This window comes from Nyctibius grandis, chromosome Z, assembly GCF_013368605.1.
Source record: "Nyctibius grandis isolate bNycGra1 chromosome Z, bNycGra1.pri, whole genome shotgun sequence".
NCBI lineage: Eukaryota > Metazoa > Chordata > Aves > Nyctibiiformes > Nyctibiidae > Nyctibius > Nyctibius grandis.
In genome coordinates, this window is record NC_090695.1 from 43,272,227 (window position 1) to 43,295,251 (window position 23,025).

The following is a 23,025-nucleotide window of genomic DNA, read 5'->3' on the forward strand; positions in this document are numbered from 1 at the left end:
GTGGTGATATGTACAGATTAGTTATGATAGTTTGCAGTGGTGCATGCCTAAACACCTCATAGATGTTTCTCACGTTCTCTGAAAGACAAATTCACAACACTGTCAAAATGTACCAATTTAGGTTACAAATACTATAATTTTTCATTAATTTTTTGGCATCTTGAAGTCTCACGCCTTTTTTTTTAAATGGAAATCCGATCAGATATCAACCTGGCTGTGAAAAAAAAAGTGTATTTCTTCTGATAGTTATGACTGTCCAGATATATTGATTTAAATACCATAAAATGCAAGACACTATCTTGAGGAATTCAGAATTTTGTTTGTACGTGTAGAATCACTGCAGCAGGGATGTACAGGGAGCAGCAACTTGGAGAAGCAGTAACGAGACAAAATAGCTGTTATAGCCTGGGCTATAGATGCAGCCTAAGGACTAATGCTGTGTTTATACATGCGCACATGCGAGTAAGTAGCCCTCTTTCACGAAAAGAGGCACCGATTAAGAACGTGATAGAGGGGAAATAAGCCTCCATACAGGCTGCTGGTGCACGTTGGTTAGGTGCGCAGCACCACGGTCTTTGCAGCCTCTTGGCAGCTGTGCAAGATGCCCAAGGCCGGCTGGCAGCTGCACGGAAGATGCACTGCCTCGGTACATCCACCCTTACACATCTCAGCTCCGCGGTGGGAGCCTGCTCCTCTCTCCCCGGGCACGCCAAGGCTGTGGGCCCGCGCGAAAGCCAAGGCGAGAAGGAAAGGTTCGTGGCCTGCCGGGCCTCCTTCGCTCTGCACTACCCACGCAAGAGCTGGCCCTCAGAGAGGGATGAGCGTTTCATCAGGGGCCACTTCCGCACCCTCCGAAAAGCAGCGCTCCTCGGTGCCGGGAACCCGCCGGGAGAAGACGAGCCGCCCCTCTCCCCGCATCCTGCTGGGGCAGCGCAGGGTTCGGCTGCCCGCCCCGGCTGCCCGCCCCGGCTGCCCGCCCCGGCTGCCCGCCCCGGCTGCCCGCCCCGGCTGCCCGCCCCGGCTGCCCGCCCCGGCTGCCCGCCCCGGCTGCCCGCCCCGGCTGCCCGCGGCGTGCGGGGCGGGGGCAGCGCCGCGAGCGGGGCGGGCGCGCTGACGCGCAGAGGGCGGTGCGGCGCGGCAGGAGGGGCCGGGCCGGGCCGGGCGGCGCTGGCGGCGGCGGCAGGAGGAAGATGGTGGCAGCGGGAGGAGTGGCTGCCTGCCGGGCTTTCCGCCCCGCGCTGCGCTGCCACCCCTGCCGGAGCCGCCCTGCCTGCTGAGGGGGCGGCGCGGACCCGCACCAGGTGCGGCGGGGCCGCGGCCGGGAGCGGGGGTTAGGGTCCGTCCGTCCCTCCCGCCGTTGGGTGGCGGGGAGGCCGGTGGGCCCGCGGGCGGGCGGGCGGGCGGCGCGGGGTGGGTGCGCGGCCGGGGAGCTGCGGCGGGCTGCGGCGCTTGGTGTACGCTGCACGGCCGTGAGCGCGTCCCCGAGCGAGGAGGGCGGCCCTGCACCTGCCCCCGGCTGCGGGGAGCGGCATCGGCGCGGACATGGACGCCTCGATGCCAGCCTCCGGCGGGCAGTTACGTGCTTTCGGTCGTTTTGTCTGTTTAATTATTTCATTTAGTGTTGATGGGTTATTCGTGGAATAATACTGCGTGGAGCTGTGCATACCCTAATGCACTGGTTTGCTGGTTTTGATTTTTTAATTATTGTTTTTTTTCCCCACTCCGCATCTTTTCTGTGGTGAAAAGGGAAACGAGAAAAGGGGCGGGGGGGTTGTGGTGCGGAGATCTTGCAGCAGCCGATCGAGTGGTCAGGGCCGCAGGCGGACGGGGAGCAGAGCCCTCTCGTGCAGGAGGTGCTGCCGGGCTCTCGGCTTGCGGACGGGAACCCAACGGGGCCTGTATCTTCCCATCCTCTCTGTCGGGTGCAGCGAGTTGCCTGTTCTGCTCTCCATCCCTGGGGTGGAGGTGACATCTGCTACCATCGTGTACTGGTTTCAGGAAAGGGAAGGCGTCTTGATTTTTTTCTTTCCGGAAAAGCAGTTTGATATGACGATTGCCTAAATCACAGTCGTGGTCAGTGCAGCCGTGTGTGCTGCGTCTGCTTTCTAGAAAGATCAGTGTTAACAGGAGCAAATTTCCAAGGCTTGTTTTATTGCCATCGTCAATAAATCTGCCTTTTAAGAGAGATGGAACTTGAGCCTAGGCTGGAAAACTACATCTTCTTGCTTTCCCGTGTTGTGGCTTTTTTGGGCTGTGGAATTGCAGTTTACTTTAGAGACTGTGTTGCAGATCTGGCTGTTTTCATAGCTGCTGAGAAACCAGAAGGCAGAGATGTTTGCCTGACTCTGCATATATTAAGAGTGAGCTAATGTGGGTGTAGGGCAGAGTGGGCATGTAGCATTTTTCTTGTCAACATGCATCATGTTATGCCAGCTGATAGGATTACACCCAGGTGGCTGCAATTTTGCGTCTGCTCTGTAGTTGTGGCCCGTGGGGTCCCAACCAGCTTGCCCTGGAAAATATTCCAGTCACAGTACTCCAGGTTCTGCTGCATTGCCGTTAAGATCTGGACAGGCTGCACCTGCCTGTGCAGCCCATGGCTGGAACAAGCATGTGATGCCTGATTTTCCCAAGCAGTGGCGGTGACATAGAACATGTTATTCTCTAGGTGCTACGTTTTAGTGGTACGCAGATAACCAAAAGTGAGGTGTGTGTTTACCTTTTGCTCTAATGTGTAGGGGCGGGGGGGGAAGGAGAAGGGTAGACTGCACGGAAATGCTGTTTGGGAGTGAAGAACAGTTACTGTTGAATTCTGTGCATTTGTGTGTCTTTAGGCTGAAAAATTAAATGTCCAGAAAATAATAATGGAAGGCCACAGGAAACTCTGCAAAAGCACAAAATTTAGCCTTCTAATGCACCTTGGGACGGATGTTGTGGATGTCTAATGAGTGAAATGTAAACCTGAGTGAAAGGCAGCTTGCCTTCATTGGACAATGTGATCTGAGACTGAGAGATCTGTGAGCTTTTAGGCCCAACTGATTTCTACAAAGTAACAGCAGTTCAAGGTTGGCTGTGTAGTATGAATCATATAATTCACTGGTCTAAGTTTTCTTGGACGTTTCTAGTTGTAGCTTGAAGCGATACTTTTATCTTACATTAATGCATTGTCCTCACTGAAAATAGCAAATTTTTTGGCTACTATGCTGTCTTCTAAGAGATGCAAGGCCAGCCTTTTGGAAGGCTATTAAAGTAAAGGTATTCACAGATTAGCCCTTTGGTTATAAAAATGTAAGAATGCTGGGAAGGTGATTTGGTACATCTAGGTAGATAGAAAAGATAGATTTGGTGTGTTGGAGAGGAGGAAGAGGCACTAAAGCTTTTTAGTATGACTCTTTTTGGTTACTCAATATAAAATCCTTTTCACAATTTCTTGAGTTAATAATTTAATTCTCAATCATTTGTTTATGATAAGTTTGCAATTCCTTACATGTTGGAAGAAGTGTAAATGCATTCCCAATTTTTTATTTGTTAAAACTGTCTTCACGTGTTTAAACCATAGGAAGAAATGCTTTAGAAGAAATTTCGTGATGCTGGATGTGGTGGCATGGTGGATGCCGGAGGTTAAAATCTTGGTGTAGTCCATCGTGCCCATATTCTCGTGGGACAGGGAAAGTGGGTGTGGATTTTTGGAGATAAGCCTGAGCATCATGTTTGCTCTATGTGGATGTAAAGATTCCATAATGCTTTGAAATCAAGTACAACTGATTTTGAGGCTAAATTCTGTGTCATCTGTCTAATAAGCAATACTAACCAGAAACCTGGATTCTTTGCATATGAGATTTGAATGGATTTTAATTGGACCAGAAATTGGCTTCTTCAACCTCAAGTGGAAGAAGAGGGTGTACAGATCATGGAAGGAGGGGCTGGCCACTTGGGAGGAATATAAGTCTGTTGTCAGAGGATGTAGGGAGGCAACTAGGAAAGCTAAGGCCTCCTTGGAATTAAACCTTGCAAGAGAGGTCAAGGACAACAGAAAGGGCTTCTTCAAATACACTGCAGGTAAAACCAACACTAGAGGCAATGTAGGCCCACTGATGAATGAGGTGGGGGCCCTGGAGACAGAGGATGAAAAGAAGGCGGAGTTACTGAATGACTTCTTTGCCTCTGTCTATACTGCTGGAGGCTGTCCTGAGGAGCCCCGGACCCCTGAGGCCACAGAAGAAGTCAGGATAGAGGAGGAATCTGTCTTGGTAGATGAGGGCTGGGTCAGGGACCAATTAAACAATCTGGACGTCCATAAATCCATGGGTCCTGATGGGATGCACCCGCGGGTGCTGAGGGAGCTGGCGGAAGTCATTGCTAGGCCACTCTCCATCATCTTTGCTAAGTCGTGGGCAACGGGAGAGGTGCCTGAGGACTGGAGGAAAGCGAATGTCACTCCAATCTTCAGAAAGGGCAGGAAGGAGGACCCGGGTAACTATAGACCGGTCAGCCTCACCTCCATCCCCGGAAAGGTGATGGAACAACTTGTCCTTGGTGCTGTCTCTAGGCACATCAAGGATAGGGGGATCATTAGGGGCACTCAGCATGGCTTCACCAACGGGAAGTCATGCTCAACCAAATTGATAGCCTTTTATGAGGACATAGCCCGGTGGATAGATGATGGTAAAGCTGTGGATGTGGTCTATCTCGATTTCAGTAAAGCGTTTGACACGGTCTCCCACAGCATCCTCACAGCTAAACTGGGGAAGTGTGGTCTGGATGATCGGGTAGTGAGGTGGATTGTGAACTGGCTGAAGGCAAGAAGCCAGAGAGTGGTGGTCAATGGGACTGAGTCCAGTTGGAGGCCTGTGTCTAGCAGAGTCCCTCAAAGGTCGGTACTGGGACCAGTTCTATTCAATATATTCATTAATGACTTGGATGAGGGAATAGAGTGCACTGTCAGCAAGTTCGCTGATGACACCAAACTGGGAGGAGTGGCTGTCACACCGGAAGGCTGTGCAGCCATTCAGAGAGACCTGGACAGGCTGGAGAGTTGGGCGGGGAGAAATTTAATGAAATATAACAAGGGCAAGTGTAGAGTCATGCATCTGGGCAAGAACAACCCCAGGTATGAGTACAAGTTGGGGACAGACCTGTTGGAGACCAGCGTAGGGGAAAGGGACCTGGGGATCCTAGTGGACAGCAGGATGACCATGAGCCAGCAGTGTGCCCTTGTGGCCAAGAAGGCCAATGGCATCCTGGGGTGTATTAGAAGGGGCGTGGTTAGTAGGTCGAGAGAGGTTCTCCTCCCCCTCTACTCTGCCCTGGTGAGGCCGCATCTGGAATATTGTGTCCAGTTCTGGGCCCCTCAGTTCAAGAAGGACAGGGAACTGCTAGAGAGAGTCCAGCGCAGAGCCACGAAGATGATTAAGGGAGTGGAACATCTCCCTTCTGAGGAGAGGCTGAGGGAGCTGGGTCTCTTTAGCTTGGAGAAGAGGAGACTGAGGGGTGACCTCATTAATGTTTATAAATATGTAAAGGGCAAGTGTCATGAGGATGAAGCCAGGCTCTTCTCAGTGACATCCCTTGACAGGACAAGGGGCAATGGGTGCAAGCTGGAACACAGGAGGTTCCACATAAATATGAGGAAAAACTTCTTTACGGTGAGGGTGACTGAACACTGGAACAGGCTGCCCAGAGAGGTTGTGGAGTCTCCTTCTCTGGAGACATTCAAAACCTGCCTGGACACGTTCCTGTGTGATATGATTTAGGTAATCCTGCTCCGGCAGGGGGATTGGACTAGATGATCTTTCGAGGTCCCTTCCAATCCCTAACATTCTGTGATTCTGTGATTCTGTGATTCTTTGATACCATTTTAAGCCACAGTCATGTACAATGCTTATGTTCTTAAACTTAAAAAGCCTGCAATATGAGGATTATGTGCATCTTTGAAACAAAGTTTGCCTTTTCTTTTTCTGAGCGGTGCCTGCTGGTGCTAGAGCTGACGTGAAAGACATGCGGGCGCAAAGAAATGGAATCTCCTGTTCAGCTGCTTATTTTGTATTTTTAACAGGCCAATGTGGTAGTCATTTGCAGTGATTTTGTTGTTTGGCTTTAGGTTGTCTCAGTGTGCAGTAGTGTTTATGGCAAACAAAATCAGGAAAAAGTAACAGTAAATCCAGAAAACGTGTCTGGAAAAATACACACTGCATTGTTTCTGTGATGTTACTGCGTGTATGTGAGCTCAAGGTTAGTATCCCAAACGAATGGTCATGTTTGTCATGGTTTAAGGCTGGGCCAGCTAATAAACTGGTGACAGACGCTCTCTCTTAAGCCTCCTCCCCTCCCGAGAAGGGAAGGGAAAGAGAACAGGGAGAGAGACTTATGGGTTGGAAAGTTAGAACAGTTTTAATGAACTATAATAATGAAAAATATAATAATAATAATGGAAATAATTAAATATATACAAATGTATCCAAAACCAAGACTGAGCTCCCCCGATGTCAGTCACGTCACCACCGGCACTGCAGGGCAGGCTCCAGGAAGACGCAGACTGGGCCCAGCTACAGACAGGAACTGGATTCAGGGATGCACAGATCGGGATCGGGGACAGCAGGAAAATGTCCTCTTGGGACACCGGCCATAGCAGAAGGTGGCGAGACCCTCGTGATCCCCCCACTTTATACTGAGAATGACATGTATGGGATGGAATACCTTCGCTGGTCAATTTTGGGTCGCCTGTCCTGTCCGCTCCTCCCTGCAGGTGCGACCCTCCTGTGGCTCTTCACTCGTAATCAGTGAGGAATTCAGCAGTGACCTTGGTTTCTCTAATAAGTACAGCAAGAGCCTTTCTGCATAACATCCCTAACGGGTACCTCAGTGATAACTACAAACTTTGAGCGTTATCAGTCATAGAAGCAGACACTGTCTGCAAAACATGCAGTTAGTTTCAGAAAGTGCAGTTACTTAGAAGAGACTTAGCTGAAAGTAAAAATCACTGAAAGGAAAATTAGTCTGGTTTAGGCCAAACCAGGACAACGTTAAAAAAAATTATACAATAAACTTTAGAGTCATCAAATATACAAAACAAAAGAAAAATCAGAGCTAAAACTTTTAACTTGCCTCTCATGGCCTAGATACTTCAGATCAGATTCAGCATCTTTTCCCTTGGCACATGAATTGTCAACTATTGATCATAGCTATTTTGGATTTATATGACATTATGAATTAGAAGAATCAGACCTTTTCTCTTATGCTAAAAGAAAAATCTAAAAAAAATTAGAGGTGCTTCAGATAGTGTAATACATGTTGTCCATAGGCAGTGCAACTTGATTAATTGAAGCTTAACTTTGGACAAGATCCTATTACTGTAGGTTTAAGCTAACCTTGATCTTCCAGTAACGCATTTTTAAATGTTTTTTCTGTTTTCACAGAAAATGAAGATTCCTGCTTAATGAGAGGTCTAGCAAACAAACGTCTGCTCATTTATTTGTGATAGATTGTGTGTAATTCATATGTTGTAAGGGTCAAAGGTTTCTGAAAGACAGATTGATTGTTTTTGATTCATAGTATTGGTTGATTGGATAAGCCAGCTGTTCAAAGCAGTGTGATAGTATTTTTCGGTTTCCACTGCATGAGACTGTATGCTTCTAAAAAAGCTGTATGTTTGTTGCTTTACTGAAGGGGCCTAGGGAAACATCTTTGTGTGTTGCTTTCACATATGCAGGCAAATGATGATAATACCTGTCCTAATACTGAAGAAATAAATACAGGAGCAGTGTAGTGGGTACGTGACAGCTGTGGATGGCAGAGGACTTATCTGAGGGTACTCTAGGACCGAAGGATGGTATTTTTCCACTAGACCCTTTCTGCTGGAGAGATTCCATCTTGACATGGGAGGAGGAGTGGGAATGGGAGTGCAGATCTGTTTCCAAGGAGCCAGCAGGGAGATGCTGCTGGGAAAGTGGCATCTCACCTGCTCCGTTGTGTTGTCCTTTGAGGATCATGTCCTACAAGGTGTTTCCTGTGCTGTGTTCTGTCTAATTGCAAATACTTACTGGGAGAAGTTTCCATAATCCAATACGCCTGTATAAATGGCTGTGGATAAGCAGTGGGGTTTTGTACATCATCAAGGAAACTAGTGAAAGAAATGGATTAGAAGTGTTGAAAACAATAAATAGTCGAGGTGAGGTAGACCACACTGGGAGACTCTGTTTTTCCCATTGCCTAGCAAAAGGAGGAGGTGATGTTCTGCAACATGTAGCCAATTATTTCAAAATGTTTAAAAAACTTAAGAGTGTTTACATTTATTTTTTTTTAGACATGTATGGTCCCCACCATGCTGTCCAGCATGCTCTTGGATTATCTGTTTGGTCTGTCAAATCTTGCTCGTAAGGCAGCAATTAAGCATTACTTGCTTCTTTCTTTTTAATGAGCACTTCAATAAAAATTACTCTCCATAGAAGATGACCACCTTGTCACATATCTGAGGAAAATTAAGTTAGAGTAGGGAGTGAGAGACCTCATTAAAAGTCTGTGGGTGAATGTGGCAGATGAGCAGCACATCCTTGGAATTTGGGCTGAATCCTTTTAGGGGTAATTTCTTTTTTAAACTGATTTAACTCTTCTGAACCTCCGTGGCACCCTTTTTGTGCATCAACAGCATCCCTGCTGAATTCGATATTTAGATTTTCAGCTCTGAAAGATGAGCACAGATCAGGAAAACACCAGGACAGCAGAGCCATGGAGTCTACAAAACTTGGCCATCTGCTACCAAGATCGACTGAGCAACTACCCTACATTAACTCACTGTTGCTTTATTTTTTCCATGCTGGGGATATCTATCAGGGGAAGAACTGCCTTTCTCTATATGTGTGGTTGAGGTACTGGTTTGATATCTGGGAGATACAGGTTTGGTGCCGTGTATTAATCCGGATAAATAATTTTGTTTCTCTGCAATTATTTTCATTTTTGTACATAAGAGAAAAGGTCTTTCTGATCTTCTGGTGATCATTCAGAATTTTTTTACAAGAAACATCCTTTGCTCAAAAATTGGTGGATATTGGGGTGGGCAAGAGCTTAGGGGCTGGGTAAAAGAAGGTATTTTTAAACAGAAGAAGGAGGAAAAAAATCAGAACATAATGGAATATTTAAAACATAAGTGAATATTATTTTTTTTCCTAACATATGCTTAGGTTTTATTCATGGATTTCTTTTTTCATTCTGATATGTGAGTTGCAATTCTTGCCGACAGTGTTACTGTTACTGTGTATTTATATAGTGTCTCTTCTGTTGGGACTTTGATCATGTTTGAAACATTGGTGCTTTGGAAATCTTAAATATAGCTCTTTAGACTAAATAAATATAAATTAGAAAAACATTTTTAAAAGAACAACTGAGAGTAATATCTAACAAAGCTCCCGCCAGAGCAGGGGGAGGAAGCGGAGGGTAAAAGATTTTGCTCTAGGTCTTCCTCAAGCTAACATAAGCAGAATGCTAACTAACACTCTTCAAATCCTAAGAACAGGCAAAACCAGTAGTTTGCTGTATGTTGGCTGTCTCAGGTGAGTTTTGGGAGCGTGGGTACTGCCTCCACTCTTGGAAGAGGAAAGTGGTACATTTTGTGTGATGTGTGTGGGGAGGTGAGTTGTTTTTCTTCTCTTTTCTTAACAGCTTTATCACACGAGCTTTTTTATGATCACAGAGTAACGTGAGTTGGAAAGGATCCCTAAAAGCCATCTGATCTAAGCCTTGCTCAGATGGGGTGACTAAGACGGGGGCTGCACATGCCATGTTTGTAGCTTTTGTCTTAACTAAAGCATGAAGCTCTGAAGCCTAAGCACGGTGCCTCTCCTGGGTTTCAAACACAAGAGTGTGCAGAAGGTTTTGCCTACTGCTCCGGCGGGATGGGGCACAGCTCCTCTGCCGGCCGAGCTGACGTGCAGAGAGCTGCTCACGCTGCCGTTGGGGCGACGGGAGGGTTGGGGTGAAGAGCGTCTACTGTGCGGGGGGAATGACAATTACCTCCTGATGGGTGCTGGGTTTTAAGTCCATCTTAGCATAGTCATTCCACCCAGGAAAAGGCTGAAATGCGGGTGTATTTGCTGTAGTAGCTTATCCAGTGATCTGATAATTTTTTTCTTTTTTTTTTTTTAAATTAGATTTTTAAGATGATCAAAATGGAGAAGAGTACGTCCAGAAGTTTAGAAAACATTTTTTTGCATTAAATTGTGTTGCAACAGATTAAAAATTAGAGCACTATTTTTAAAATTGAAAGATTTATTAAGCAGAATTCATACTAATTATGTGCTGTGCAGTTACCTTTTACCTAATGAAGAAAATCTCCCCCAATAACTTTGTGGTGAGCTGACAGAAACTTGTACTAAATAAAAGAGTCAGTGTAAAACTAGTCTGTAGCTTTGTAATTCCATTGCATTTTCTGTGGACATTTTACATACCCTTTCCATGAACTTTACATGTATTTCTGATATCCACAGCTCTTGTACCTTTTGTCTCAGAGTGACAAACAGGGATGAACTCAGGGTTCTGCTCTCGCTCAAGAATTATCTTCCCTTGCTGATAAATGATTAATGTAATCCACTTATGATATTGCCATGACATAATTCAGATTTTGGCATGCTTAATTTTATTTCATAACAGTGAGAAAATCCCAAAGTCCTTGAAAGCTTCTTCATGCAGGACTGTGCTAGGTCTGTGAGGAGTGTGGGAGAGACGTTTGAGCTTTATGCCTTCTTGGCAAGAAGTTGGGCATTGGTCCGAGGGGACAGCGCCGTACTTTGTAATGCTGGCTCTGCATTAGCTTCCACATCCAGGCTTTAGAATTTTAACTACAGCCTTATCATAATTAGTCTGATTGCTTAGCCCTTGTTTAAAGTCTTGTCCAAGCCAGACAGTTTTAATGGGTTGTATTTTGAGTGCGGTGGCCCTTTGGGCCACATCGATTTTGGAATCAGCCATTTTAGTTGCAGTTAAAGTTGAGTTAGGCACTTAACACACTCTCACATCTCGCCTTATTTCTTTACCTAAGAAAACTGTAAAAGCGGAATGTCTTTATTTCAGCTTAGGTCAAGGTGCTTTTGAATGCAAATTTAAAGGTAATTAAGGCTACAGAAAACACATCTGTACTTTAGGAGTTACACACATTCAATGCTTTGATATACAATACATCAAAACATGTTCTGGATTCAAATATACCTACTTTATTAAAAATAACTAGTATTTCTACTTAGCTACTGGCTTGATTATTTCTGGTTTTGGAGCCAAGATATCCCAGCCTCTTGAACAAATTTTTTGTCTCAAAGAAAGCCAAATAAGTAAGGTAGAAGGAGAAGAAAAGAATAAATTGATGAGGATTTCTATAAGCTGCATTTATCACTGCTTATTTTAGATAAAAAGTAGTTTCGGTAATGTATCAGGTTACTCTTTGGGTTATGTTGGTTATCGTAGGTGACATGGAGCATTGCCTCATGTCTTCTGCTGCACTGGTTATGAGAGTGCCTGTGTCACTGGGATCCCGTTGTTAATCCCTTTGTTAGCTGTCATTGACCAGGAATAACAAAACATTTCCTAGAGGAGACCTGGTTCTCTGTCAGACCCCTCTCAGGATAAATTACTCCCTGAAGCATTACCCCAATAGAAGCATTTTGAACTGAATGCCAGCATGGAAAGACAGTTGCATGAGAATTAAATATTAAAAGCACAATCCTAGCTTTTATACAGTTAATATTCATATAGTCAATTATCAAAAAAGTAGTAAGTTCTCTACTCGAAAAATGATTGCCTTTTGGTGATTCTCTAGGAATTAGAACTGCAATGAACAGCCTTTTTATGCATGGAGCACAGGCCATTTTTATATGTCACATTTCTGATATGCAAATGTGTATTTTATTGAAGGTACTTTTTTCTTCAGCATCTTTATCCATGAAGATAATGACTTCTTAGGTAGAGGTCCAAAGATATTTTTTAGTATTTTTTCTTTCCACTGTATAACTGTGTTGAAACCTCAGCAGTTCACAGCTCAGTTTTGATCTGCAGTGTTAAGCTCTGTGTTACGGTCTTGTAAGCAGTGGCATCCACAGGCTCTGTGGTGCAGGTTTATATACATACACTAGATACACTCTGGATAACAGAATAGCACAAACAGCAGTAAGGTAAGAGTTCCTTTTTTATTAAGAAAAGCACTTCATTTATTTGGAAAAGGAAGACTTTTTCAGCTGCCTGTCCAAGAGCCTCGTGTTTTCAAATGGCAGAGTGTGTAGAACAGTGACTTTAGGGCCATTGGGCACTGGAAACACTGAGGGATATGTCCTGTACTTTTGTAGGTGTCTTATACCTGAAACCAGAGGTGAAATTACTGGGAAGGAATTCACAGGGTGAGGTTGAATAATTCGGGTCTTTTTGTGATGCAAGGAAGAGAAAGATATTTTTTCAGTCAGTTAAGATACTTATGAAGTCAGTCTGAAGGTTTAGTAATCATATGAACTGCAAGGACTTAATGACAGTACACAAAAAAGCTGCTATTTTTCTGTTTTTTATAATATTCTGTGTCTCGGTTATTAATGCTTAGTGTGTCAAAAAATCAGACACACACCCCCCAAAGACTAACCTCCTCCAACTAGGTGCACATCTAGTGTCACTTTATTTACTCTGCCTGTTGAAGACTTTCCCTCTCTCCAATGTATGACAGGAATCCTGCGGCTTCATGGCCTTTCGCATTATTTCACACAGTTACTGCAGTGTAGTAGTGTACAAACCTTGGTGATATCCATTTTGTATTTGCTTTTCAGATTTAGCGAGGTGCTGAATAGTGGGCATACCTGATAATCCAGATAAAACTGAGTGCTTTAGTGGCTATGAGAAGAATCCAATGAAGTCTTTGGATGGATTTCGTTGGCCTTGACCTGGCACCTGTGGGGGTTCATGCTAGGGAGAGAAGACACATTTGCGAATACGAAGTCATCAGATCTTTGAAGTATGAAGTGGTGTGCTATGAAGTCACCTATAATTATTCATACTTAGTTTGAACGGCATGGGAGACCTGGCTGAGATGCTGGTGGATTTTAGGAAGGAAGGCTCTGCTTGCAGAGAAGAGTCACTCAACGCGAGGCAGCGGTCTGTCGCTGCAGCTTCACTGGAAACCCACCCGTTTTCCACTGGTGCCACCTGAGGAGGAAGAGATCTTGCACTGCTCTTGTGGTCAGTCCTTCCAGCAGCAGCAGTCTACGAGTGACATGTCTGCATAACAGGGAGGATATTGGAAAGGGAGGAGTCGAGTTAATTTCCCCCCCCCCACCAAGAAGACAAATTGGGATGTTGAAAGTCCAAAAAAGTATCAGTCACCAGTTAAGGCGATGTCAGGGGATCTTGCATGAGGTTGGTGGCAGGAGTGGATTATTTAGGGAAGAATCAAGCTTGCCTGAGACTTTCAGTTGTGCATAGTTCTGTGTTCATGCTGGTCAAACTAGACGTTCCTGAAGCCTTGCAAGCACTGCAGCAGTACAGCTTTGTAAACGGTTTCAAGATCAAGGATCAGGACCACATTTTACCATTAGTTTTGACTAAAGTAATTGGAGCGGTGATTACACTTTGGTAGGTAAGTAATTATCAACATAGGATTTTCCATGTTGGTGCCCACCATTGCTCTGTAAAAATCATATCCAGTTTGGAGGAAAGGAGTGGGGAAGGGAAGGGACTTTGTGTAATTGGATCATCCATCTGGTGCTTCTTGATGATACAGCATGTTAGTGAGTTGAGTTGTCTCATACTTGCTGTAACCAAGCCAATGCCAAATACATAACGAGGGCTTAGCATCAGTATAAAAAGTACCTACTGTTGTACCTGAATATTATATGTTCAGACTGTTATATTTCTGAAGTCTGTTTATTCTTGTACACTTGTTTATTAACTGATCTTTTGAAGACACCCTAAGATCCCATGACCACAGCTATTTAACAGCAATGTTCATGAAATGTGAGTGTTTTTTACCAAGAGGAAGGAATCCCCCTAAAAATCTCCACCATGCTTTTATTATCCAAACAGCAAAATCTTCTGGCTGCAGTCCTGTCTAAAGAGAAAATGTGTGGATCAACATGTTAAGCTTCAAGGGTACAAATCTGGAAGCCATTTTCTGCTGAGGAGAGACTAAAGCCTTAGAAGCTTAGTCTTTTGTTCTGTTGCTCATCAGCAGTGATACGCTTTCCCCACAGGCAGTGGTTTCTGAATTCTCTTTTAGTGGCTCCCAGATCGGTTCGTGCTGATATTTGTAGCTTACCAAGCACTGACACAGAGAACTGATGAGATTTTTGACACTTTCACTTGTGAGGGGGTATTTGAGTGTCAGAAGCAAACATGGAGTGAAAATATACCAATTTCAATTTGCATTTTATGAGATGGCAGTAGTATTGTTGCCACTTTTTGTCTGCGGCCTCAGGATGGTAGCACTGCTTTTATTTGTATTTGCAGGATTATCTTTATGATCACAGTTTCTTCAGTCTCAGGTCCAGGTACCTCAGAGGAAACCTTCCTGTGTGCTAGTTATAATTTTATTTTTCCTGTCCCTAAGTGTAGTATGTGAAAATTAAATTCCTTCTTGTAAGGCACAGCATTCTCATCCTTCAGCTCCATCTGCATGTGCACTGCACTTGTAACAAGATCTGGGAGGTAATCTCACATAAACATTTTATTTTGCATCTGGTGTGTATCTGTTCTAGTTTTGCTGTGAGTACTGTGTATTTTAAATGCCTTTGAATTGTATGCACTGAGGATTTAATCCTCTACTTTTTTTCTGTTCCCTCCCATATGTAGCTGGTTTGTAAATTACGTCTCATCGTGTTTTCCAGTTGTTCTTTTTTGTCCTGAGGAGGCTAATTCTTCCTCTTCTAAATGTAGCCCCATTCATGAGTTCCCAGTATGTGTGATGTATTCCCCAAGAAAAAGCAATGATGTAATAGTGGATTTTTATCTGTGAGGGATCGAGGTTAGAAAAAACATTTTTGCAAAGGATCTGATGAACCTGTAGAGGATGCATGGGGATAGAGCTGCATGAGTTCATGTCTGAATGTATATTTGGTCTAAAAACATACGTTTCAGGAGAAAATAACTTTATCTCTTGGAAATTATAGGAGAATCATGGACTGGGTTAATGGGAAAACCTTAAAGCTTAAAAATTGGCAGATGCTTCACCATTGTGATACAAACAGCTTCACAGTCCACAGTTTGGAGCCAGTGGCCCATAGTGTCTAAATAAATATTTATCTCTTCATGCTAAAGACTTGGCAGTGGGTGGTTACTGTTCTGCATAGCTCTAATACTCCAGGCTCAGCGAAAGTCTTTCCTTTTTCTGTGGCCTAGTGAATTTACGGTCAAAGAAAGAAATTTTTCTCAGTGTTATGTTTGTTTTTTTAATAATGCTGAATATAGTGTTGGGATGGTATCTATATGTACATGAATAAGATGGCATCTGGTTTTCTTCTATCACACTGATAAAGATGCTGAGTGAACTACAGAAACAGAGGACTTCATTGTGACAGCTGTGGACACAGTTTCCCTTGTTATCATCTGCGTATCAAGTACATGGCACTTCTGTAGTGTTCAGTTAGCAAAGGAGGTTACCCATTGTTGCTGCTGTGATTGTACGCTGCCTTATTCAAGGGTTTGTGTGATTTTTATTGATTCATTAGGGACAGATGCATTACTGGATTGCAGAAGCAAGCTTACTTCATTTTACTTGGTAAACTTTATGCTGTCAAGAAAAGAATTACAGTAATTTTGAGCGGAAATTGGGTTATTAGTCTACCCTGTGAAAATTACATTTTGTTTCAACATCAATAAAACAATTTCTTTTGTTCAACTCTTTGAATTGAGACATGACAGAAGTCCAGGGTTAGCGGTTTTGAATGTGTCTTGTGAGAAAAAGATTTCACTCTGCCAATTTTTGACCTGTTGAAGAGAGACAGCAAGGAATACAGGGAGTGAGTTAAGGGTAATGTTACACTCTTAATAGCAGGTTTCCAGTGTTGGAGCTTAGCTTGCCATTGAAGCTCTTTGCTTTAAAAGAACCTGTAAACTTTTGATCTCTGCCTTAGTTGTGTGTCTCTTACAACGTGGGTTGTTTGTCTTGAAATAAATAACACAGGGATGCTCAAAGGGTAGGAGAGATTCCTAATAATTGCAGAGGACTGAAATGTTATCTCCTTTTTGTTAACAAAGGGGAATAATCTTGCTTCCTAACCGAAAAGCCCTGGCAGAAGCAGCAGAAAGCAAAGCTATGTATGGTAAGGAGGACCTAACTGTGAATGATGGGGTGAGATACAGAAAGGAGAACTGAGCATTGGAAAAAGCTCAACACTGAGGTCTACTAGACTGTGAAATAGTCTCCCAGGGAGTGAGGGAAGATATATTTTTGAGAAGTGAATACTCAGCGGTGCAAGGGCTTCAACGATACTATAGGGAGCAATCCTCAACTTGAATGATCTCTTTCTGAGGGATTTTGACATGGCTTTGCTTTTCACGATCTGGGATGACTTCATCTTTGAAACTGATATAAGCAGATTTTCTTTCCTTCTGTTGTTTGTTCTTTGTTTGTTACCAGATGTAGTTTTCTGATACTGTTTTTTTTTCCATGAGAACATCCATTTGGTGATGTGGTAAATCATCTTCCATTTTAGTTTTTCCCTTGAAGCGGCATTCCATGACTCTTGCTGGTCAGCTGTTTTAGGTTGATATTTGAAGTTTGATTGAAATATAGTAAAGTTTAGGAATGAACATTGGTATGTTTGATCCTTGCAAAAGAAGATCAGAAGTTATTGGTGAGTCAGTATCACCTGTCTCATAGGTGTAGTGTAATTGCATATAGCCATGCTTTGTACTATTTTTTTTATTCCTTTGCAAGTTAGTGGAATGTTTCTAACAAGTACGCCCTGTACCGATGGGTCTATCTTTCATGTAATTCCAAACATGACCACAATTTGTGCTACTTGCCTTTCCTCCTTAAAAAAATACAGAGGAAGTAAAATCTGTAGAAAAATCAACTTAAATTGTAAGGATCAGATAAATGCACAGTGAGTGGCAGAGGGAGTGCAATACAGGTGCTGGGTAAAAAGAGATTATGAGAAAAATAGTAATGCTATACAAGTACCCTCAATGAAATAATGGCCAGTGTGGGAAGGGGGTTAGTTAATTTTTTTGAAAGTGGTAAAACAAAGAAGGATGATTGGGAGTTAAAGGTGTTAGAAAAAGCAATTCTGAATGTTAGGAGAAGCTGTGATAATAATGCTGGATTAGCTGAAACACTGCTATGGCATACTTTGGAAATGATTTATAGGATTTGGGAGTTAATATAGATCAACAAAGAGTTTTTTAGATCCTGATTGTTGTTTTCCAGGGACAGTATAATTTCTAGCTGAAGTGTCTTGATTGCCAGAGCTGGCTGTCAAAAGAAGGTGCTGTGTGTTTGTACACAAACTTTTTTTGCTGGAAACGTGAAGTAGGTACTATGATTGAAAGATGCCTTGAGCTGTTTCAGAACATCTTCTCTCCTTGCTTTCTCACAGGTGGTTCAAGCTATGCCACTGTAGCCCTGAGGATTCTCATTGACACTTCTCTCCAAATCTTGTTCCCCGTGCTTTTAAAATCTGGCATTGTGGCAAATGCTCATTAGTAATAGAAGACTGATTAACATTATTTCTGTACACTGTTGCTGTCTCTGTAGTCATCCTGAATTTCATAGTGTTCTTTATTGTATACCCACATTTACACATTTTACCCATCACTGTAATACCTTCAGCATGCAAAGCAGGCAATGCTGCTATTGAACACTTGCAACCCGTACTTGCACAGGATCAAAAGATAATGAGGCATCAAGCCTGACTTCATTGAGTGGTGACGTTTTGATTGCAAATGGTGTGATTACAATTGTGTGGAACTGACGGTGTGGCTTCAGTGCTACTCAGAATTGGGAAAATTATTGTACAGCATGTCATTACATACAGCATGAATTAGCTGATTCCTTGGATGTATTTTACTTGCAAGTATTTAATGGTCTAGCAGGTTGTACACACTGTTTCTCCTTCCCTTCCTCCCTCAACCTTTTTGCCAAAGAAGAGTCTAAGTTTTAAGTCAGAGCTGAAAAACTGTACAATCTCCAATAAAGCAGCTTCTATGAGTGGTATACAGCAGATACTGATATATTTTATCTCTTTAAGGTCTTTTTCCTGCTTTTGAAAGCTGTGTGAAATCCATTAATTGGACAGACCTTTCCACATCTTTAGCGTGGGAACAATGGTGAAGTAGGGTGGAGAAGCTGGTGTGGTCCGCATAACCATGAGCTGCACATGAGTTGCTCAGTCTGCTGAGGTGACCCAAAAGACTGCTGCAGCAATGGTTTCTGATGTGGAAGCCTGTTGGGTGAGACAGAGAAGTTACCTGCTCTACTGGTGGTCTGGCTGTCCGTTGTGGTTCACAACCGCTGTGCTTTTCCTGTGTTGTGTGAGTAGTTTGAGGAGTTTGAAGGCACACCAGTAAATCTTCCAGGGAACTGTCAACGTTTGTGTTTGGTTTTTGTTTCTAAGTTTGCTAGTAAATTGCTGAAGTTGTTGGTGCTCTATATATAACCCAGATCAGAAGTCACTGAGAGGGTGGTGGAATGGTAGGAGAGCTCAGGTGCAGTTTGTGACTTCCAGGAACCTACAGGGTTTAGAATAACATTAACTTTATCTTTTCCATAAATACAAAACATGTAATTAAACGACTACTGCCTGATGCCTGGGCCTTGTTATTGAGGCAGTTCAGAGTTTTCCATGAATTTTGGCTAAATTCACTGAAGTTTGTGCAAAGGTTTAACTTGTATGTGTATCGTGTGAAAAGTGCTACAAGTGCCTGGAAATGAAAAATATTTCCAAGTGCCCTTCTACTTGTTTCTTTCTGTGTAGAGCAACGAAAAAAAAATTAAGGTGACATTGCTGCCTTGGTGTTGGGAACGTAAGGGTAGAAGAAATGAATTGATAATCCTCTCTACGTGTGGGAGATGACCTTTTTTGTTTAAGGTAGCACTTAGTTTATTTTGACAGTAGTTATTGCGTTGCATGTTTCTGTTTACATTTTCGCTAACTGCTTGCTCTAGAATAGCTCCTAGAAAGACCCCATAGAGATGAGCATGTGGGTGTTTTCTGAGCCATTAATAGGCTAGCAGAGCATGGCATTGTGGAAGCCCTGGGTAGCAGCTGAGGCTATACTTTTGAGCAGTGAAATCCAAAATATCTGAGTTGAAAATTAGTGAAAGTGCAAAGGGTATTATCAAAAGCGTTCTTTCTGAATTTGTCTTCCCTAAGTGAAATTTTCTTCCTGGGGATTTCAAGATTGCAAATCCTTGGGAATTTGAAAAAGTGCATGAGTAAGAACTAGAAAATATCTGAGAGTCTCCAAAGGTCCTTTGACTTAGCAGGTCTCACTGATCTGCTTCTAGCATAACTAGCCAGGTCCCAAACAATGATTTTCACTTGCTCCAGGAATGTAGGAAGAAACAATATTTTTAATGAGGAAAAAACAGTCTAGAGGCATCTGATTTAAATATCTGTAGCTGTGCTGTAATCCTGTCAGTAACACAAAGCTGTATTCAATTTTGTGGAGTTACGTTTATTTAGAATCAACTGGAGGTCTACCCTTAGTATTTAATCATAGAATCATAGAATGGTTTGGGTTAGAAGGGACCTTAAAGATCATCTAGTTCCAACCCCCCTGCCATGGGCAGGGACACCTTTCTACTAGACGAGGTTGCTCAAAGCCCCATCCAACCTGGCCTTAAACACTGCCAGAGAGGGAGCATCCACAACTTCTCTGGGCAACCTGTTCTAGTGTCTCACCACCCTCACAGTAAAGAATTTCTTCCTAATATCTAATCTAAATCTACCCTCTTTCAGTTTAAAACTGTTACCCCTCATCCTGTCACTACTTGCCCTCGTAAAAAGTCCCTCTCCAGCTTTCCTGTAGGCCCCCTTCAGGTACTGGAAGGCTGCTAGATGGTCCCCCTGGAGTCTTCTCTTCTCCAGGCTGAACAAGCCCAACTCTCTCAGCCTGTCTTCATAGGAGAGGTGCTCCAGCCCTCTGATCATCTTTGTGGCCCTCCTCTGGACTTGTTCCAACAGCTCCATGTCCTTCTTCTGTTGGGGGCCCCAGAGCTGGATGCAGTACTCCACGTTGGGTCTCACGAGAGTGGAGTAGAGGGGCAGAATCACCTCCCTTGACCTGCTGGCCATGCTGCTTTTGATGCAGCCAAGGATATGGTTGGCCTTCTGGGCTGCAAGCACACATTGCCGGCTCATGTTGAGCTTCTCATCAGCCATCCCCCCCAAGTTCTTCTCCTCGGGGCTGCTCTCAATCCATTCTTCGCCCAGCCTGTATTTGTGCTTGGGATTGCCCTGACCCACATGCAGGACCTTGCACTTGGCCTTGTTGAATTTCATGCGGTTTTCATGGGCCCACCTCTCAAGCCTGTCAAGGTCTCTCTGGATGGCATCCCTTCCCTCCAGCATGTCAACTGCACCACACAGCTTGGTGTGTTACTGTCATGTGTTTGTTATCCATGTGTTTGTTACTGTCAAAGGCTTACTTGAGAACTAAGCTGAGGTGGCACTGAGGCATTGTGGGCATCTCTGGAGGATAAGCCCATATTCTATTCTGAAGCGATTTTGCTACATAAGTTTCCATGTTTCTTTTTTTTTTTTTACTATTCTCAAACAGAATCTGTTTAAGTAACTCTTTTCTTTCTCATTGGAACCTGTATACCATACTCTTGTCATGCTTGCACTCTTAATTCAGAATGACTTAGTTGATTAATGACTTCTTCAACTTTTTGATGAGCTCAAAAGCAAAGATAACTTTTAAAAATTTTGCACACTTACTTGTAGCTGAGATAAAAATACACCCAAGGAAATCTGTAAGAGAGCAAACATGCTGAATAAGTAGACTGTTTCCTAAATAGTGCTCTTATCCAAATCTTTTTTCAGGCAAAATGACTTTATTACTCTTCCGTCTCTTTTCCTCTCATTGTTTATTTTGATTCTGTTCTTGCTGGAAGAATTTGTTGCTTTGGTTTTGATTTTTTTTTTTTTTTTTAAGAAGAGCTATTGGGCAATATAATAGAAACAAACAAAGAAACAAAACCAGCCATGAACAAAAAAACCCACACCCTAATCCCAGAAATCAGTCAATTTGGACTTTGGGCAGCTGTTTTAAGGCAATTTTGGTATTAATAAGGTATTTTTTTTTAATGAGCAACTAAAAATCATTCTCCTCTAATGTACAGGTTTATGAAGTTTGAGGAAAGTAAAAAAAAGGTCATATTTATGGGAATGTAGACAGGGTGAAAAAAGTATTCTAAATCAATAGTTATATGGTAGTTTCCACATGAAAGACTAAGGTGTTTTAAGTTGCCTGCATTTAACAATGCTTTCTTCAGATGATGTACAGAACCTTCCAAAGCTTGTAATTATTGTTTTGTTTGTTTATTTCCAAGTTTCTACACAATCAGTGTTTCTGGCATTAATAAGCATTGTGAGAGTCTGTCGTGCAGGATTCTTTAGTCATTTGTCCACAGTGACAGAATGTATAAATTAATACAAAAGCCAGTAATGAAATCCAGCATATGCTTGTGGGATGGAAGAGGCACCACTTAACCTTGTTTTCTGGCTATATTTTTAACTTCTCCTTGGAACGATTAGGATGGGAAAATGCCCTTTCAAGTAATTGCTACTACTAGATCTGCATTTCTGTATTTGAGAAGTGCCCTTGTGCAGTTACTGCTATGCTTAATCTTTTGCTTTCTGTCACAGTTTGTCCTCCTTTGATGGTATTGTCAGAACACAGCAAAGTTCAATAGGCAGGTTGCAAAATTTCAAAGAATCAGTCCTGGAGTAAAGCCAAGCAGAAGCATCATTTATCAAAGAAATTATTGCTAAGTAGGTGGATTCTGTATACTGGGAAGGAACTAAGCTTTTGGGAGTATAGTGTTCAGACATTTTTATAGAATCACCTGTATTAAACTTGCAGTTGATAAGGTTACAACAGAGTATCTTCCATTGTATGACTTGTAACTGCATGGCATACCTCCTCTACTGCCCAGGCATCAGTGCCTGGCAGGCAAAGGGGGACGGCTTCTGATCCCTGCTGCAGTGGTGTAAAACTGTGCCAGTACCAGGTGTTTTAAAATTTAAAGCCTTTTCAGGTTCTCGTGTAATTCAAAGCAGCAGACTGTCTAGACTACTCACTTTCAAAATACAGTTAGTTTATGTTTGAAGATGATTGAAAGTGAATTTAGGAATCCTGGCACAAGTGGCTAGCACAGCTTTGCTCGGGGAGTGGGAACAATCCCTTCATCCTTCCCCTGCCAGAGACCAAATGGCCTTTCTGTGTCCTGTGCATGTCCCATGCAGAACCCTTGTGTGGCTCTTGAATATGGCTTCCTCATGCCTTTTCCCATGGGATTTTGGGGTGTATTTTGTAATGTGGAGCAGGTTTATTGTGTAGCATCATGGAGAAGCTGGGGAAGAGGGGGGCAGGTCTCCTGGCTGGCATTAAGGCCACACTATAAGTGACAGACAGGTGGGTGCAAGGTTTTAAGCATGGACGTGAAAGTGCTGCTTGGAGGGTCTGGGAGAGAGGTGTGGTCCGAAGCCAGGACTGGTTAAATGAAGGCAGCCTAGCATTGGGGATCTGTGTGATGCACTAAAGACAACCACAGGACTGCGATTCCCCTGGTGCTTTGGAGAAGAAAACCCGTAAAGACCTATACAAGCACAAGGACACATGGAACCTGATTTTCATAAGATTCATAAGGATTTCAAAAGTCTGGCTTTCTTTTACTGCTCTGTTGCTTTTTTGTCCCATTCCCTATACCTTATTACACATCCCCCAAGAAAGCCAGGAAATTGGTCTAGAAGCAGAAGAGGGTGAGGACAACATCAGGCTGAAGATCTGCTGAAGTTCGGCCTGGTCATGCCCACAGGTCTGTCTGGCAGCTGCTGCTGGACT

At 43.3% G+C, this 23,025-nt stretch overlaps 1 protein-coding gene across 1 annotated transcript in view; it reads left to right on the forward strand.

The window, feature by feature from the left end:
- The first annotated feature begins 1,170 nt into the window (after window positions 1-1,170).
- The window catches only part of APBA1 (amyloid beta precursor protein binding family A member 1), a 101,126-nt gene continuing 79,271 nt past the window's right edge, over window positions 1,171-23,025 (forward strand). Inside the window, exon 1 of the mRNA XM_068422350.1 lies at window positions 1,171-1,301. The gene's annotated coding sequence lies outside the window, so the exon portion shown is untranslated. The remainder of the gene's footprint in view (window positions 1,302-23,025) is intronic.